The sequence below is a fragment of the Mus caroli genome, unplaced genomic scaffold, assembly GCF_978045245.1.
Source record: "Mus caroli unplaced genomic scaffold, Mus_caroli_1 scaffold_1, whole genome shotgun sequence".
Lineage (NCBI taxonomy): Eukaryota > Metazoa > Chordata > Mammalia > Rodentia > Muridae > Mus > Mus caroli.
Window position 1 is genome coordinate 41,422,903 of NW_028227256.1, and position 19,347 is coordinate 41,442,249.

Sequence of the window (19,347 nt, forward strand, 5' to 3'; positions counted from 1 at the left end):
AAAGTAATTTTTAACAGGACCAATCAATAACATATTTGGAGCCTTACCACATGCACTAATGTTTGATTGATATCCAGATCCTGTCCCAATTTTATCTATTGCTAACATATAGAAACTGCAGCTAACTTTCAAATGTCTCTAAAAATGTCCAGAACCAGCCTTTCTCCAATATTGGATTGATTTATATACCAGTCTATGATTGAGTTGAATAACTGATCACATTAAAGGAGAGAGATGAGTCATTATAACTTCTCTTTTTGATCAAGTTTTTGAAGGCAGTTTTTTTACAGTTTACATGTTCTCTGTCTCACAAGGGCTAAAAGCATGAAGCAAGGCAGCTTGTCCAATCTGGGATATAGGCAAGCAAAGGTGGGTCAGGAACATATGTCCAAAACAGCTTCCCAGTCACTGTTGTCAGGGCACTCAGCAAGCTCACAGGTCAGCATCATTCTTTGTACCAGCATCAGCATGAATCACCAATCAATCTGGAAGCTCACATGCTCCTTCAGTATCCTGCAGTATCCTGTAATAAGGTTGTTTTGTCTTAAAAATAATTCCCTGGAGGCAAGGAGAGGTGAGGTCTCAAAAACTTCCCTAAGCAGGGTTTGCAAAACAAAAGGAATTCACACAAGCTTCACAGAGGCTGCTCTGAGTTTTGCATTAACTTAAATGTAAATATTTCTTAATCTGAGCCTATTGTCTAAGGCTTGGCTTTAGGACTATCTCTCCCACAGTAAGGACAAATTCCAGGGGAGAGATTCTACTATCTATCTATGCCTCTAATTTTTGGACAGTCTTTCCTAAAGAGATTTATGCCCCATACTTAAAACATTTCTTATCACCTCAACGCTGTGAAAGCATTGTTTGTACTTTAGTCCCTTGCAAGGCAGTAGCCCTATCCAGATCCTGATTGTATGAGGGTCCAATTTCTACTAGTTGCCTTTTTCTACCACTATATCCAATAAAGATTGTGTAAAAAAGGGCAGCAGGCCCATACTGACCACAGCTGTGTTTAACTTTAATACTCTAGCGACCATCTCTTTAGGGAATGAGGTGCCAAGGAGTTCCCTTGTCTGAAGGCAGGCAATGGTCCATCCTGTGAAATGTGTCTCACACACAGGTCGGTTTTCACCCTGTGGTCTGAGGAATGTTAATTAGCCTCTTCCTTCCAGAGGGGCAAGTGTTTTATGATCTTCCCAAAGTTCCTGAGCTGACCTTTTCAATCTAAAAATTATGAGCCCATGATTGAACTGCAAACTGCAGCCAGTGGAACATTGGCAGTTTAACTACAATTTTTAAGTTTAACTACAATTTTTAAGTTTCTCTTGTAACACCAGAGCACAACCACAATTTTGGGAAGCAAAACCCAATTTTAACAGTGTAAATAATCTATTCTCTTTCAAACCAACATCTACGGCATTACTTTCACATTTTAAGTGTCTCCCTACTTTTGAACTGCAGTTAGTGAGCCTGGGTCATTCTGAGATGGTGGTACAGAGCATGCCAGAACTTTGGAAAGCAAAACTCAACAGCTAACAATCCAGTCTATCCAGAAACACCAAGTGAATCACCTCCATGCTACAAAGTTTGACTGCCCATTCCTGTACACGAAAACAAGACTGTGCAGCCTATAATACTTCAAAGAGACACTGCCCTAAATCTTATCGTTTATAAGTCTGGTTTATAGGAATAAGAATTACATAGAATGTTACCCAATTTAGGCCTATCTTTAGAGACCTGTTTCCTTGGGTTGGCTCATGCCACATGTTGTAGTCCTGAATTATTCCAACCCTGAGTTACCAATTTTAAGGCAACTTTCTGTTACCAATGTTACAAAATTTTAATCATACCCAATAATTTATAAGCCAATAATCTATAACCAAAACATGCAGGACATATTTATACTTTTAAAACCAGTCAGAAACAAAAATGAACTGGCTGAATACATTTACTATTTAAACCAGACAAAATTCTTAATTTTTCTAGCTGTAATTTAAAGAGAGGAGCACCTTGTCATCTGCTGAACCCAATAATCACAAGCACAGAGATTATTCTAGGAGAAACAGACATCAGTTCCATTACCATAGAAGCTGCTGGCCTCTTTAAGAGCGGATTTTACAGACAATCAGCTCCTAGCAGAGCTTCTCCAGCAATGCTAGACTCCTAAATACAGGTGCAGGGCTCCAAAGACCAATTGAGACTGTTTTTAATTTATTTTTTCTTTTTCTCCTCTTTTTTTTTTTTTTTTAATAAGTTAAAACTAAATCAAGGGCTGGACAACCAGCAGATAAAGTTTTAACTTTTTTTTTTTTGAACAAGATACACAGAACAACAATCATCAATCAAACCACAAAATGAAAACAAAGATTTTAACATAAAAGTCAGTTTGGATGGACATGGATGGATTGGTGCACCAAGGACAGACAATAGACACAGGGAGAAGAAAACTAGATGTCCTAAAGGGACCCAGAAATCCTACCTAAGAGACCCAGAACCAAGCATTCCTCCAGCAGGAGCCAGAGGAGGCAGGATGTCTCCCAACCTCCTCCTGTCCCTAAGAGAGCTCTGAAACAGCTTATGTTCATTTTCCTTCTCTTTTTGCCAAAGCATCCCCAGATAGTCAGAGAGGACTGCTTTTCTTAAATCCATTCTCTTATGTCTCAGGTGTAAACTAGTAAGGGTCTCTAGATTTTAGCATAGCTCTAAACATGTACACAAAACACATTTTACCTTTACCTTGTCCTTCTACAAGGTTTATTCATCGCTGGCCCAACTCTCTGTAATAATCTTGGAAAGCGCTACCCATCTGTTTTTCTTTCTTTCTTTTCTCTTTTCTTTTCTTTTCTTTTCTTTTCTTTTCTTTTCTTTTCTTTTCTTTTCTTTTCTTTTCTTTTCTTTTCTTTTCTTTTCTTTCCTTTCCTTTCCTTTCCTTTCCTTTCCTTTCCTTTCCTTTCCTTTCCTTTCTTTCCTTTTTTCTTTTTTTTCTTTTTCTTTTTTTTTTTCTTTTTTTTTCTTTTTTTTTTCTTTTTTTTTTTTGAGACAGAATTTCTCTGTGTAGCCCTGGCTGTCCTGGAACTCACTCTGTAGACCAGGCTGGCCTTGAACTCAGAAATCCGCCTGCCTCTGCCTCCCAAGTGCTGGGATTAAAGGCATGTGCCACCATGCTCGACTGCTACCCATCTTTTAAGAGCAATGGTTTCAAGAGGAAACCATGGGCAAACCTGTTTAACAAAAACAAAAACAAACAAACAAACAAACAAAAAAAGAAAGCAAATTATGTATTTTAACGTTTATCCCTCCCGCCTTTATAGCCTTTTTCAAACTTTCCACAAATAATTCATGGCTATTCAATGTCTGTCCCAATGATCACTGTAAACTTACTAGGATCCCTAGTTGAAGTAACAGGTTCCATACCAAAATTCGTTGGCCAACCAAAAACACTGCAGTGATCTTCACTAGTCCCTTTATACTGGAGCCTCACTTTGGGCGCCAGCTGCCCAGACCTGCAGGACTTAAACAACAGGGTTCTTGAAGGAAGGGAGGTACAATGACAAATTTTGGGATCAGAAGACACAAAGGAAGGAGGCAAGACAAAAATCCTGTTTAAGCCTCGTTTATTCTTGGGAAATGGAGGGCTTTTAAAGATGAAAACTGCAAATGGTATTTGCTCAGGTATACAGGCCAAACTGGTGGTGCTAGGAAATAACAAATTGGTGTCAAAAGAATGTCCCCATTGTAAAAAGGTCCAGAAAGGAATGTTCTCATTGTGAAAGGTCTGGAAAGGAGTGCCCTCATTGTAAAGGGAAGGAAATTCCTTCATTGTAAAGGGAAAGGAATGCCCTCATTGTAATATGTCCGGAGTCAATTAGGGAATGGAAGCAAGGTAGTGGAAGTAGCAAAAGAGTGTTAGATGATGGCCCAGGGACAGGATTCCAGCAGATTTCCAGGCCCCCAAAGTACTTATATTTATCTATTTAGGAATATATATGCATATACATAGATAACATTGGTGTTCTGTTCAGAAAAATTTCCGCTGTGCCCTTATGTTCAAGACTCTTCCCCACTTTCTCTTCTATTAGTTTCAGTGTATCTGGTCTTAAGTGGAGGTCCTTGATTCACTTGGATTGAGTTTTTTTACAAGGAGATAAGAATGGATTGATTTACATTCTTCTACATGCTGACCTCCAACTGAATGAGCATCATTTGTTGAAAATGCTATTAGAAGCTAGAAATAACCCAAATGTCCTTTAACAGAGGAATGGATACAGAAAATGTACATTTACACAATGGAACACTACTCAGCTATTAAAAGCAATGCATTCGTGAAATTCTTAGACAAATGGATGGAATTTAAACATATCATCCTGAATGAGGTAGCCTAGTAAAAAAAGAACACACATGGCATATACTCACTGATAAGTGGATATTAGCCCAAAGGCCCAGATTACCCAAGATACAATTCGAAGACCACATGAAGCTCAAGAAGAAGGAAGACCAAAGTGTGGATGCTTCAGTCCTTCTTAGAAGGGGCGACAAAATACTCCTCAGAGAAAATATGGAGACAAAGTGTGGAGCAGAGACTGAAGGAAAGGTCATCCAGAGACTGCCCCACCTGGGAATCCATCCCATATACAGTCACCAAACCCAGACACTATTTTGTATGCCAAGGAGTGCTTACTGACAAAAGCCTGATATAACTGTCTCCTGAGAGGCTCTGCTACAGCCTGACAAATACAGATGGTTTTCCAGAGTCAACCATTGGACTGAGCACGGGGTACCTAATAGAGGAGTTAGAGAAAGGAGTGAAGGAGCTGAAGGGGTTTGCAACCCATAAGAAGAACAACAATATCAACCATCCCGACACCCTAGAGCTCCCAAGGACTAAACCACCAAAGTGTACACATGGAGTGACCCATGGCTCCAGCAGCATATGTAGCAGAGGATTGCCTTGTTGGGCATCAATGGGAGGAGAGGCCCATGGTTCTGGGATTCAATGCCCCAATGTAGGGGAATGCCAGGGTGGGGAGGCAGGAATGGGTAGTTGGGTGGGTGGAGGAGAATCCTCATAGAAGCAGGGAAAGGGAAAAAGGGATAGGGGGTTCCTGGAGGGGAAACCATGAAAGGGGATAACATTTGAAATGTAAATAAATAAAATATCCAATAAAAATAGAAGCATAAAACTTTCCTGACAAAAAATAAAAAATGTCACATCTCTGCCTTTAAAGAACATTTCAGTCCTGTGAATACAGGTGTGTTTAAAAAGTTCTGGGGTAGCAGAAGCCCATACAGTCAATACATTGCGTGGAACTTGTTTGTTCTCAAACAAAAGGATAGAAGAAATATTCAATTTTCAAACCATTGCTCTTTTAAGCAAAGAAGTTAGCTACTCACCTAATCGACTAAAGCACTAGTAAAAAGTTCTTCATTGTTAAGATAAATGAAAATATGAGCCAATACTAATGCAGTATGTATCCTGAGAAAGCTATTGCTTAGAGTTTATAACTGCTTATTGATAGCAGTTGAGTTCACAGGGCCTGGACAGAGATAAAGAAGAGGAATACAAAGAAATCCATCCAGTCATGGCCACATAAGGAGTCACTAACTTAAATTCTTCATTTCTGGAAAACATATTGCAAGTTTATAAATATCTTTAAGTTGTTATTCTAAATTAAAATTGTGTTTTGAACATCTTTATCTAAAAATTTTGACCATGATATACTTCTTCACATATTTAAGGATATTTCACTATTTCAAGGACCATTAAAATTAGAAGCTATTTAAAGTTATATAATTATTGACTGTCTTCTTTCCTGAAGTATTTTAACCATATTCACTAGTTGAACATAAATTCCAATAAAACATAATTGCTTGTGTTTCCTCCCAGGAATAAGTTCTAAGTTCATCATGTAGCTTTACATTATGAGAACCATGGATTTTTTTTAAACAAAAAGCCCTACTTATATACACAGTATCACTTTTATTATGAAAATTTTAATAAAAAACAGATTTTTCATACAGTCTGTTCTAATTATGTCTCTCATCCCCCAACATCTTTGAATCTTCCAGATTCTTTCCTCTTCTCCACCCACAAATAGAAACCCTTTCTCTCTCAGCAGAATAAAATCAGGTATCTGAAATATAATAGTAATAATGAAACGAAGTAAGGTAAAACAAAAAAGTCAGAATTAGACATAACAGAAAAAAGAGCCAAAAAAGCTCAAGAATCAAACACATATTCAATTGAACACAAATTCTCACAGACTGAAATTTCATAAAAACACAAAACCAGAATTCTTAATATATAAACATAAGACCTGTAAGGATTGAAAAATAAAAAAGGAGAAGCCCTGCAAAGTATTCTGAGACAAACAATCTTGAAAACTTCATTTTGTGCTGGTTATGTATTGCTAGGTATGGGTTCTTCCCTAAAGAATAGTTTGTATCCCTAAGACTCCCTGGAAAAAACAAAATTTTCACTTATGAGAGGTTATCAGTTGGAGATAGCTTCTGAGTTAGGGATGGAGCTTGAGTCTACTTCTCTTCTGAGTGCTAATACCCTCATCTGGCTTAGACCCATAGCAGACCCCATGCATACTGCCTCAGTCTCTGTAAGATCATATGTACTTTTAGAAGACTTTGTTCCCATGGTGTTCTCATAACCTTTGGCTCTTTCTGTCTTTTTGTCTCTTCTTCAATAAAACTTACAGGGTTTTGAGGAATTGATATGATGGAGAGATATGATGTTTAGGTCTGAGAGTTCCAATGTTTCTTACTGCCTGTACATTGTCTAGCTATGGGTCTCTGTATTTGCTCCCATATACTGCAGAAGGAAGCTTTTCTGATGATGGCGGAGTAATATACTGATATATGAGTATAAAAATATCAGTAAAAGTCATTTTAGTGCAGGAGAGTATTATTTTGTTTTCCCCTAGATCCCTGGCTTATCCAGTGTCTGGTTCTTGGCCAACCAAAGAGTGTTGTAGATGAGTTCTATCTCATGGAGTAGGCTTTAAATCCAATAATGTACTGGTTGGTTATTCCTACAAGCTTTGTCCCAATATTGTACTAGCCCATCTTGCAGGCAGGTCAACACTGTAGATCTTTGGTTTGTAGCTGGGTTGGTGTTTACATTTCTCTTTTGGTCACATGCAGAATACCTTACTATACAAGTCTTTCATTGCTTGTTAGTATTAACCATATATGTACTCATACATGTATACATATACATATGGCAGAGTCTATTATGAAAGGTATGGTTTTTCTGATTTTATTCTCAGTCCATTTGTCATTTGTATAGAAGAAAATGACTAAAGTTCTGTGATAATTTTGCAGCCAGCTATTTTGCTGAAGCTTTCATCAGCTGTAGGAGTTTTCTGATGGGATTTTTAGGGTCAGTTATATATTCACTCATATCACTTGCAAATAAACATAATTTGATTTATTTCCTTTCTAATTTTGTCCCCTTGATGTTCTTCAGTTATTTTATTTCTGTAGCCAAGCCTTCAAGTATTATATTAAATAAGTATGTAAGTAGACAACACTGTCTTGTTCTTGATTCTATTTAAGTTGATGTTGGCTGTGCCATTGCTATAAATCACAGCTATTATGGTGGGGAATATTTATTGTACCTATAGTCTTTCTAAGAGATTTATCATGAAGGAATGTGGGAGTTGGACAAAGTTATTTTCTGCATCTAATGAAATGATTATGTGAGTTTTGACTTTCAGTTTGTTTATATGGTGATTAAATTGATTGATTAACATATGTTGAACCTTCCCTGCATCTCTGGGATGAATCCTACTTGATCAACTTATATGGTCTTTTGAAAGTATTCTTGGATTTATTTTGCAAGGCTTTCTGCTTTAAGAATTTTAACATTTATGTTTACAATCAAACTTACTTTGTAATTCTCTTTCCTTATTAGCTCTTTATTAGGTGGATTAGGTATCAGTGCATCTGTGACCTTGTAAGAATAGTTGAGCAATGTTTCTTCTGTTTCTATTTTGTGGGATAATTCTCAGAGTATTGTCATTAATTCTTTTTGAAGTTTGGTAGAATTCTGCACTAAAACCATTTAACCCTGATTTTATTTTGGTTGGAAGGTTTTTAATTGCTGATTCTATTTCATTACAGGTTATTTGTCTGTCTTCTAGTTCCTATTGCTGAAACTCAAACTGTGATCAAAAAAATCACATTGGGAAGTCTCTTTGTTAGGGTTTTTATTGGTACGAAGAGACACCATGATGAGAGCAGTTCTTATAAAAGGAAATATTTAATTGGAACTAGCTTACAGTTCAGAATTTAATCCATTATCACCATAATGAATATTCAGGCAGATATGGTGATGGAGAGGTAGCTGAGAGTTCTACATCTTGATCCAGATGCAATAAAAAATGACTGTGTCTCATGGTAGGCATAAGTTGAGCGTAGGAGACCTCAAAGGCCACCTTCATAGTGATGCACTTCTTCCTCCACCTACTTCAAACAAGGTCTTATCTCAGAATAGTGCCATTCTTTATAGACAAACATTTAAACAGGTGTCATGGGGCCATTCCTATCCAAATCATCACATTATAGTTCTTGTTTGCTAATCAGACATTTATGCCAATTTTTATTGCTAAAGACACTACACAATTCGGTCACAGGACTTGGAGAAATCAAGTTAGCACTGACAAGGAGCTTCCTTTACTTTGACCAGTTTTCATAGTACCATGGGTATTATTTAGACTTGACTACTAAGAGAAAAAAAAACATTATTGACAGTCTTCACCACTTGTGAATGGCAAATGACTGATGTGGTAAGACGTGTTTCTGGATTCAGCAGTGGAACAAATGTTATGGTGGTAACAAATCACTTTGAGATTGAAATTAATGTCTGTTTCACAGGAGGAAGCACATACCTGTTGCTTTTAATCTGACCAAGAACTCATGAAGAGGCCACAGATACCAAGTTGAATCTATTATTAATTTTATTAAATCAATTTAATATTAAACTGCCTTCCAAATTTAGGTCTCTATGCTATAGATTAGTGTTTCTCTCAGACCCTATCAAAGAAGTTTCTTTGTACAATATATGGTGATTAATGCAGAAACTCACAACTTATAAAATGTAGAGAATAAGTATTGTTGAAGTGCTTATCCACAAATGGGATATCTAAATGATCCATCCCTCAAAGTTAGGAACCATTTTGGAAGAGGAGCTAGAAATACTGTGCAGAGATTAGGGAGGTCTAGAGTAGAGAAGTGTAATGCAGATATGACCAAACTTCTGTATTCATAACCTCACCTCTGGATGACCTGCCCAAGATCATCCTAGTCTAGTCGACATTCCAACATGGAGTAGGAGGAAGCTCATACACTTCTGATCTCTACTTGGCTTCTGGATGTGTGAAAGTCAGTTTTCTTTGACAGTGTAGCTTCTGTAAACTAAGTCCTGCTAGACAGGACAATGGATCCTGTTTTTGCATACATTAAGTTTTATTGGAGAATTGAGTCAATTGATATTAAAAGATACTAGTGACTAATGATTGTTAATTCCTGTTTTTTTTTGTATTAGTGTTGGTGGCTTTCTGTGTGTGTGTATATGTGTGTGTGTGTGTGTGTGTGTGTGTGTGTGTGTGTGTGTGTGTATCCCTCCTTTGGACTTAATGGTGCAAAATTATTTCCTGTGTTTTCTTGGGTGTACTTGACCTCCTTAGTTGGAGTTTTCCTTCTACTATCTTCTGTAATAATATATTTGTGGACAGATAATGTGTAAATTTGATTTTGTCATGGAATATCTTGTTTTATCCATCTATGGTGACTGAAAGTTTTACTGGGTAAAGTAGTCTAGACTGACATCTTGGATATCTTAGAGTCTGCAAGACATCTGTCTAGTATTTTAGAGTCTCTGTTGAGAAGTCAGATATAATTCTAATAATTCTGCCCTTATATGTTACTTAGCTTTTTTCTCTAGTAGTTTTAAAATTTTTTTCTTCTGATCTGTGCCCCTGAGCTAAGGCTGTCCTACAGCCCTCCATACCCAAATTCCTTTAGGGGAAAGCTGTTCTACCAGGAATGCTGACATACATAAGATCACAGGGTCAGATGCTCACAGGAAGGAGAAACTCCAGTCAAAGACAACAAGACCAACTAACACCAGAGATAACCAGATGTTGAAAGGCAAGTACAAGAACCTAAGCAACATTAATCAAGGTTACCTGGCATCATCAGAACCCACTTCTCCCACCACAGCAAGCCCTAGCTATCCCAACACACTGGAAAAAGGAAAGTTTGGATTTAAAATCACATCTCAGGATGATGATAGAGGATGTTAAGAAGGACATAAATAACTCCCTTCAACAAATACAGGAGAATATAGGTAAACAGGTAGAAGCCCTTAAAGAGGAAACACAGGAATCTCTTAAAGAATTGTAGGAAAGCACAACCAAACAGGTGAAGGCATTGAACAAAACCATTCAGGATCTAAAATTGGAAATAGAAACAATAAAGAAATCACAAAGTGAGACAACCCTGGAGATAGAAAACCTAGGAAAGAGATCAAGAGTCATCAACGCAAGCATCACCAACAGAATACAAGAGATAGAAGAGAGAATCTCAGGTGCAGAAGATATAGAAAACATTGACAAAACAGTTAAATGCAAAGTGCAATAAGTTCCTAACCCAAAACATCCTGGATATCCAGGGCACAATGAGAAGACCAAACCTAAGAATAATAGGTATAGAAGAGAGCCAAGATTCCCAACTTAAAGGGTCAGTAAATGTCTTCAGGAAAATTATAGAAGAAAACTTCCCTAACCTAAAGAAAGAGATGCCCGTGAAGATACAAGAAGCCTACAGAACTCCAAATAGGTTGGAACAGAAAAGAAATTCCTCCTGTCACATAATAGTCAAAACACCAAATGCACAAAACAAAGAAAAACATTAAAAGCAGTAAGGGAAAAAGGTCAAGTAACATATAAAGGCAGACCTATCAAAATGATACCAGACATCTCAACAGAGACTATGAAAGCTAGGAGATCCTTGGCAGATGTCATACAGACACTAAGAGAACACAAATACCAGCCAAGGATACTATGCCAAGCAAAATTCTCAATTAATATAGGTGGAAAAGCCAAGATATTCCATGACAAAATCAAATTTACGCAATATCTTTTCATAATTCCAGACCTATAAAGGATAATAAATGGAACATTCCAACACAAGGAGGGAAACTATATCCTAGAAAAAGCAAGAAAGTAATCTTTCAAAGTCCCCAAAAGAAGATAGCTGCAACAAGCATAATTCCACCTCTAACAACAAAATAACAGGAAGCAATAGTCACTATTCCTTAATATCTGTTTACATCAACAGAGTCAATTCACCTATAAAAAGACATAGACTAACAGACTGAATATGTAAACAGGACCCAGCGTTTTGCTGCACACTGGTAATGCACCTCAGTGACACAAGTTTTCAAGCAAACAGTCCCAAGAAACAAGTAGGAGAAGCCATTTAATAAAATCAACTTTCAACCAAAAGTTATCAAAAAAGATAAGGAAGGACACTTCATACCCATCAAAGGAAAAAAAAAATCTATCAAGGAGAACTCTCAATTCTGAACCTCTATGCTCCAAATGAAAGGGCAACCACATTCATAAAAGAAACTTTACTAAACCTCAAAGCACATAGTTTACCTCACACAATAATAGTGGGAGAATTCAACACCCCTCTCTCATCACTGGACAGATCAGGGAAACAAACTAAACAGAGACACATCGAAACTAACAGAAGTTATGGACCAAATAGATTTAATGTGTATCTATAGAATATTTCATCCTAAAGCAAAAGTATATACCTTCTCAGCACCTCCTGGTACTTTTTCCAAAATTGAACATATAATTGGTCTCTCTCTCTCTCTCTCTCTCTCTCACACACACACACACACACACACACACACACACACACACACACACACAAACCCTCAACAGATACAAGAAGATTGAAATAATCCCATGCATCCTATCAGATCATCTCAGACTAAGGCTGGTCTTCAATAAAAACAAAAACAACAGAAAGCCCACATATACATGGAAGCTGAACAACACCCTACTCAATGATATCTTGGTAAATAAATAAATAAATAAATAAGACTTCAGAATTTAATGAAAATGAAGGCACAACATACCCAAACTATGGAACACAATGAAAACAGTGCTAAGGGGGAAACTCATAGCTCTGAGTGCCTACAAAAAGAAACTGACAAACATACACTAGCAGCTTAACAGGACCCCTGAAAGGTCTATAACAAAGAGAAACAAATACACCCAAGAGGAGTAGAAAGCAGGAAATATTCAAACTCAGGGCTGAAATCAACCAAGTGGAAACAAATAGAACTATTCAAAGAATCAACCAAACCAGGAGCTGGTTAAATTTTTTCCAGGTTAATAAAAAAAGATTAAAATGAAAAAAAAAGTATTCACAAATATTCAGTGAAGATCTAGTCATGTCATTGCACATTTGTATATCAGCAGCAGAGATCAGGAATCCAAGAACAATCTCAGCTATACAAGTTTAAAGCCCACCATGCTACAGGAGACTGGGTTTTAAAACAACAATAATGTAACTGCTTGATAAAGAAAAAGTAATATTGCATATGAATCTATTCATAATAGTAATATAATAAAGATTGATGGTTGTTTGGGAAAATAAATATGTACTCCCTAAATATTAATTGTAAAATTGTAGATAAATGTTCTATTTCCATATTAATTGTGCCTGTACAGATTACAGAGGACTACTTGTCAATATTAAATAAATTTTATTTAGTTTATAAAAGCAGGTAATATACCAGCATAGTATAGTCTTTAAACATTCATACACATTGTCCCAAGCTATCGTTCTCGCCGGCAAGAACACACTTGGACAACCGGAATCTTCTGCAACAAAAAGCTTTATTGCTTCTTCAGGAGGGAAGACCCCGACCCCGGAAAATGGCGTTGCTTATATAGCCCTCAGCCATTGCATTTCAGCACGTGATGTGGCGTGTCAGCTCCTGATTCGTTGCTCGCCCATCACCCCATTACTACGCCCCGAGGTAGGCAGTGACTAGGCGTGAGTTCACTCTCGCACCTACGTACAAGGCTTGTTTACTAGTTAGGCACAGCGGAGGCCAGCGCCATCTTATAATGGTGATTGCTTGCAGCACGGCTCTCCACAACACACACACACACAAAAAATACATATATATGCATTTTATATAAACAATTATATACTCATAATTAAAACAGAAAAGGAATATACACAATCTTTTGAATAAGTGATTTGAATGATTTTATTCACTTTATACATTTATAAATGCATTTTTTCTAGTACAAAAAAACCCACACATGAAATATTCTGTCCTTAACCCTATTGCACAGTAGAAGAAATGCATAGCATGAATAGCAACTAAATGAAATGTGAGAATAAATGCAATACTTATGCTTCTATCAAACCAGTGCCATTAAAGAGGTAAGAAGAAAATAGAGTAGAACTTAACAATATGTGATAACAATAGTGTGATAGCCATCACCAATTTTAAGTGTGTTACAGGTATAAAGAGAAAGGTACCTTGGCAGTTGGGAGAAAAGGAATGCCATAAAGCCACATAGCACAATAAACCTCACACAGAGATTTATTGTGTCTTTACACAAGAGGGTGGCTGCCTCTGCTTAGAGCTGAAGCAACAAAGTAACAAAGGAGGCAGGCATTATATAGGATTTCTTGGGGTGATGGTGGAGGGTGGGATAGGGGTGGAACTCTCCAGGGTGTCCTGGGATTAGTGAGATTCTGTGGCCAGATCTTGAGGTAAGCTGGGATGGTGGGGTCCTATTGCTTGATTTTAGGTTTTGTTCCCCCTATGTAGATAAGAGCTTAGCTACCAGCATTTAGAAAGTTTGGAAATGGCTTGATATGGGCAACCGTAAGAGTAGTGTGGGGCACAGAGCCTGGCTACTCTTCCACCTCAAAGAGTTGGGCCCAGCAGTTACAAATAGCCAAGTGCAATGTCTCATGTACATAGGGACTTACACTAAGGAACAAAATATAAGTGGATGAATACAGTATTTAGATTTCGGCAGATTTTCAGAGAGACCAGAGCAGATTTAAAAATATAATTGTTCTCCAGATATAATCTAAACTTAATAATAGACAGGATACTTTGTAGTGAAGTATAGAAATGGATGATGTCACTAGCATAACAGAATTTCCCCAATTTCAATTATTTTTTCACGAAATTTTCTTTCAGGGTACCCTTCATTCAAATATTAGAAACACATACCAACAACAGCCTTTGGAGACTGGGTTTCATAGCTAATTAAGATAATATTTTGGCCATTGTTTTATTGCTTTTTAAAACTTTTTTCTCATCTGGAATTATAGTTTTCCATATAACTATAAAAAATAGCCGGGCGTGGTGGCGCACGCCTTTAATCCCAGCACTCGGGAGGCAGAGGCAGGCGGATTTCTGAGTTCGAGGCCAGCCTGGTCTACAAAGTGAGTTCCAGGACAGCCCGGGCTACACAGAGAAACTCTGTCTCGAAAAACAAACAAACAAAAAACAAACAAACAAACAAAAAATAACTCAGAAGATAGCCTATACCCTTGCAATTTTCTGCAGTGGTAACATTTCAAAGCCATCCTATACATCCAAGAAATTAATGCTGAAGAAATCCATTGGCTTATCCAGAGTCCATATTTTATTTACTAATTTATTTATTTATTATTTGCTTTAGGTTTCTTAAGACTTACATTTATTATTGATTGTGAAGGGCTCTCTAACAAGCCTGAGCATTGCCAACCTGGCACTGGTAGATCTTGAGCTTTCCTTCCCTCTTCCTTGCTAAACTAGCCATCAATATCTATTCCCATACCTGGACTCTTCCTTATGCCTGGCTAAAACATCAGGGTCCAGCAATCAAAACACCAGTGTACAAAATTCATTATTTGGGTACATTGACAGTACAGGATACTGTCTAATCAGGACTTAGCAACTCATCCCAAAACAGACTTTCCCCTTTTTCTTCTTAAAAAACAAAGAAAACAAACAAACAAACAAACAAACAAACAACAACAATTCTTAGTCAGGGTTTCTATTCCTGCACAAACATCATGACCAAGAAGCAAGTTGGGGAGGAAAGGGTTTATTTGGCTTACACTTCCATACTGCTGTTCATCACCAAAGGAAGTCAGGACTAGAACTCAAGCAGGGCAAGAAGCAGGAGCTGATGCGGAGACCATGGAGGGATGTTCTTTATTGGCTTGCTTCCCCTGGCTTGCTCAGCCTGCTCTCTTATAGAACCAAGACTACCAGTCTAGACATGGCACCACCCACAACGGGCCTGTCTCCCTTGATCACTAATTGAGAAAATGTCTTACAGTTGGATCTCATGGAGGCATTTCCTCAACTGAAGCTCCTTTCTCTGTGATAACTCTAGCTGTGTCAAGTTGACACACAAAACCAGCCAATACAATTGACACCTTGTCAACTTGACACACAAACACATCACTAGTAAGCCTCAACCCTTACATTCTTATTCATCCCCAAGGTCTAAATAACTTTAAACGTCCCACAGTCTTTACATATTCTTAAAATTCCAATCTCTTTAAAATATCCATCTCTTTTAAAATCCAAAGTCTTTTTACAATTAAAAGTCTCTTAACTGTGGGCTCCACTAAAATAGTTTCTTCCTTCAAGAGGGAAAATATCAGGGCACAGTCACAATCAAAAGCAAACATCAATCTCCAACCACCCAATGTCTGGGATCCAACTCATGATCTTCTGGGCTCCTCCAAGGGCTTGGGTCACTTCTCCAGCCATGCCCTTTGTAGCACACGCGGCGTCCTCTAGGCTCCAGATGCCTGTACTCCACTGCTGCTGCTCTTGGTGGTCATCTCATGGTACTGGCATCTCCAAAACACTGCATCATGACCCCTTCAGTCCTGGGCTGTCAATTGCAACTGAAGCTGCACCTTCACCAATGGCCTTCCATGGCCTCTCACAGTGCTGAGCCTCAGCTGCTCTGCATGACCCCTTCATGTCTTCAAAACCAGTACCACCTGGGTGACCCTTACACATTACCAAGTCCCGCTGCAGCAGGAGTACAACCTTGGCTATCTCTGGAACACAGCCTCTTTGTGCTTTCAGAAAACACTTCCCAGAAGATGTCACCTCAATGATGCTGGTCTCTTCTTAATCACTGCTAATTTCTTAGCTCCAGCTAACCAGCATCAATAGTCCCAGTAATGCAAAGGTTTTGCTTTAGTAGTTCTGGTATCTTGTTAATCATAGCTGATTCTTCAGCCCCAGCCAACCAGAACCACAGAATAATCAAGCTCCAAAATAGCAATGGCCCTGAAAAGAGTCTTTAATTTTCCCTCTGAAATTTCACAAGCCAGGCCTCCATCTTCTGCACTGTTCTCAACATTATCTTCCAAGCTCCTACACAACATCTGACAGAGCTCTTAACACTGAATGGATCTTCTAGCCCAAAGTTCCAAAGTCCTTCCACAGTCCTCCCCAAAACATGGTCAGGTTGTCACAGGAGTACCTCACTCTGCTGGTACCAATTTGTCTTAGTCAGGGTTTCTATTCCTGCACAAACATCATGACCAAGAAGCAAGTTGGGGAGGAAAGGGTTTATTTGGCTTTCACTTCCACATTGCTGTTCATCACCAAAGGAAGTCAGGACTGGAACTTAAGCAGGTCAGGAAGCAGGAGCTGATGCAGAGGCCATGGAAGGATATTCCTTACTGGCTTGCTTCCTCCTAGCTTGCTCAGCCTGCTTTCTTATAGAACCAAGACTACCAGCCCCAAGATGGTCCCACCTACAAGGGGCCTTTCCCCCTTGATCACTAATTGAGAAAATGCCTTAGAGTTGGATCTCATGGAGGAATTTCCTCAAATGAAGCTCCTTTCTCTGTGATAACTCCAGCTGTGTCAAGTTGACACACAAAACCAGCCAGTACAAACAACAAAAGCTACTCCTGCAGAAAAGGGAACTACTGTCTTTGCAAGACCTAGAGGCAGAGCCCACTCAGCACATTCTGCCCCACTTGATCCCCTGGGGCTAATAAATCCCCATTGTGCTGAGAATGGGGTGTCTCTGTCCCAGTGTTAGTGTCCTGACTCAGATGGGTCTACAGAACTCTTGACTCAATTCTCACACTTTTTGGATCATCTGGTACCTGCTCATTTCATCCAACAGTGATTAATTGGTGAGTTTTCCCTTACTATCAGCCCCAGGACATAGGGTGATGGCCATGGAGTGTTCATCATCCCTTCTCTATCTTGTGGTTATGGGAAGAACACATCCCATCATTGCCTTCAGAAAGCATGGTAGACTCTCAGATATCTGGCAGGCACAATCCGTTCAGTTTAGCTTGATTAGTAGTTTTGTCTTTGTTTTTGGTGGCTGTTCTGCTGGAATCTGGATCCATTCCTATGTGTCTGAAAATCCTGTTGACGAGGTCTTGATTTCTCTTCAGACTATTGGTGCCTGTTTTGGAGATAAAGCTTAAGTGATGACCCCTCCCTCACAGAGTACTCTTTATCAGCCACTTGAGTCCCTTTGGGATGCCACTCCCTCTGGACCTTTGATCCTGACCATCATTAGTAAAGGGATCCAGTTCCTTCTTTCTGATTCATAAGCTTTTTGGATGTCTCCTAAAGATCCTAACTTACACCCAACATCACTGCTGTATTAACACTTAAGAGTGGCCTGGCTTATATCACGTAAATATCAAACACAAAGAACCTTTACAATTTGTGTGGGCACATATAAAGATGGAAGAAAATACCTTTCTTCCTTCCCACCTCTGTTCTCTGGAGATTCCTGTCAAAACCTTCTTCTCCTGGCTACTTCAAATCTCAGTTTCAAGGCTTCCAGCTGTATTGAAGGAACCCACTGGGCATGCCTTTTAGGCCAGTCATCACCTTTTTATCTACATCCTACATGCAAAGCCACCACAGCTGCTGCTGTAGCCACCAGCAAGATAGGATCCAGCCAGGGCAGTCTGGGCCACACTTACTCCCATGCCAGCCACCCTCCTTTAAGCCCACAGTTGCAGATTCATTCTTCCTCTCCTTCCCTAAAGCTGAACTTTCCATCTTTGATTTCAGAGAATCCACTCTGAGCCCACCAACTCTGCATGACCCAGCTCAGGAGGGAGAATACTTAAACCCTCCCCAAGCTTCTCTAACCCAAACTCTTATCAGATTATCCTTTCTCTTGCTCTCTCATCTCTCTCTAGCTTTCTTTTTCCTCTCCCTCTGAGCTGAAATCCTGCCTTCCTGGTGACCCTTTTTCTTGTTTCCTTCTACTTGGAGCTACCTGTTCTACTTCTCTTTGTGCCTTCCTGAACCTAAGCAGTTTTAGCTTCTGTGAAGCTTTGTTAGGAGCTGCAGTACCACCTCCCTATGCCATCTATCTGGCTGCAATCCTACCTATTGCCAATGATCTTGTCCTTGCTTCTGCTGTTTCTCAACACTTTTTTGGCTTCTGTGATACTTAATGTCCCTGTTTTTTTTCTTAGCTTCCTCCTACAATATACTGTGACCTTTCCCCCTCTTCTCCCTAGGAGATGTCTATAATTCTGTGTAACCCCATTCTCTCTCAGCTCTGAACTACCGTCCTGCAGCTTCTGTTCTCAGCTCTTTTGTCCATCCACTGGAGTTTCATGTTTAAACCCTTTATCTCTTCCTCCACAGACTCAAATTTTATTAGGACAAAAACTATATTTGCCAAATAAATGGACCTCAGAATCTTCTGAGATCTGTGAATATGGCATTTAAAACATTAAACTTCCTATTATAAAGACATGGTCCTTTCTAATCAAAATATTATGGTCTCCAAAGAAGACAGATAGAGGATGAAAACAATTCCACCTGGATTTTGGAAACACTTACCACTAAAAGAAAATGCCCTCTGCCCGTCACATGCTGCCAGGGCTCTGCTGAAACTGTAAATACTTTTGGGTTGATTACCGTACTCTGCCCACTCAGGGAAGGTCAGTTTTACCAAGATCCTCTACAGGAAGAATCTCTCAGACCTGGCTCTACAATCAAAGGCCCACTGCCCTCTATGACAGCAAAAGACCTATGACCACTGCCAAGTTATCAAGACCACAGGATCCAGGACAACCATCTAGGTAACAAAAATATCTTTATCATTTTAATTGATACACACTTCCTACTATAATGTTTCTTCTCTGAAAGACATGCCTAAATCCACAGAATCACCCTCTAGGAGCCTAGGGTCTTGCCTCTTGTGTCAGGTTGCCTTATCACATTCCTCCTGGAAACTGGGTCAGTTTTTCAGTCCTGAGAGA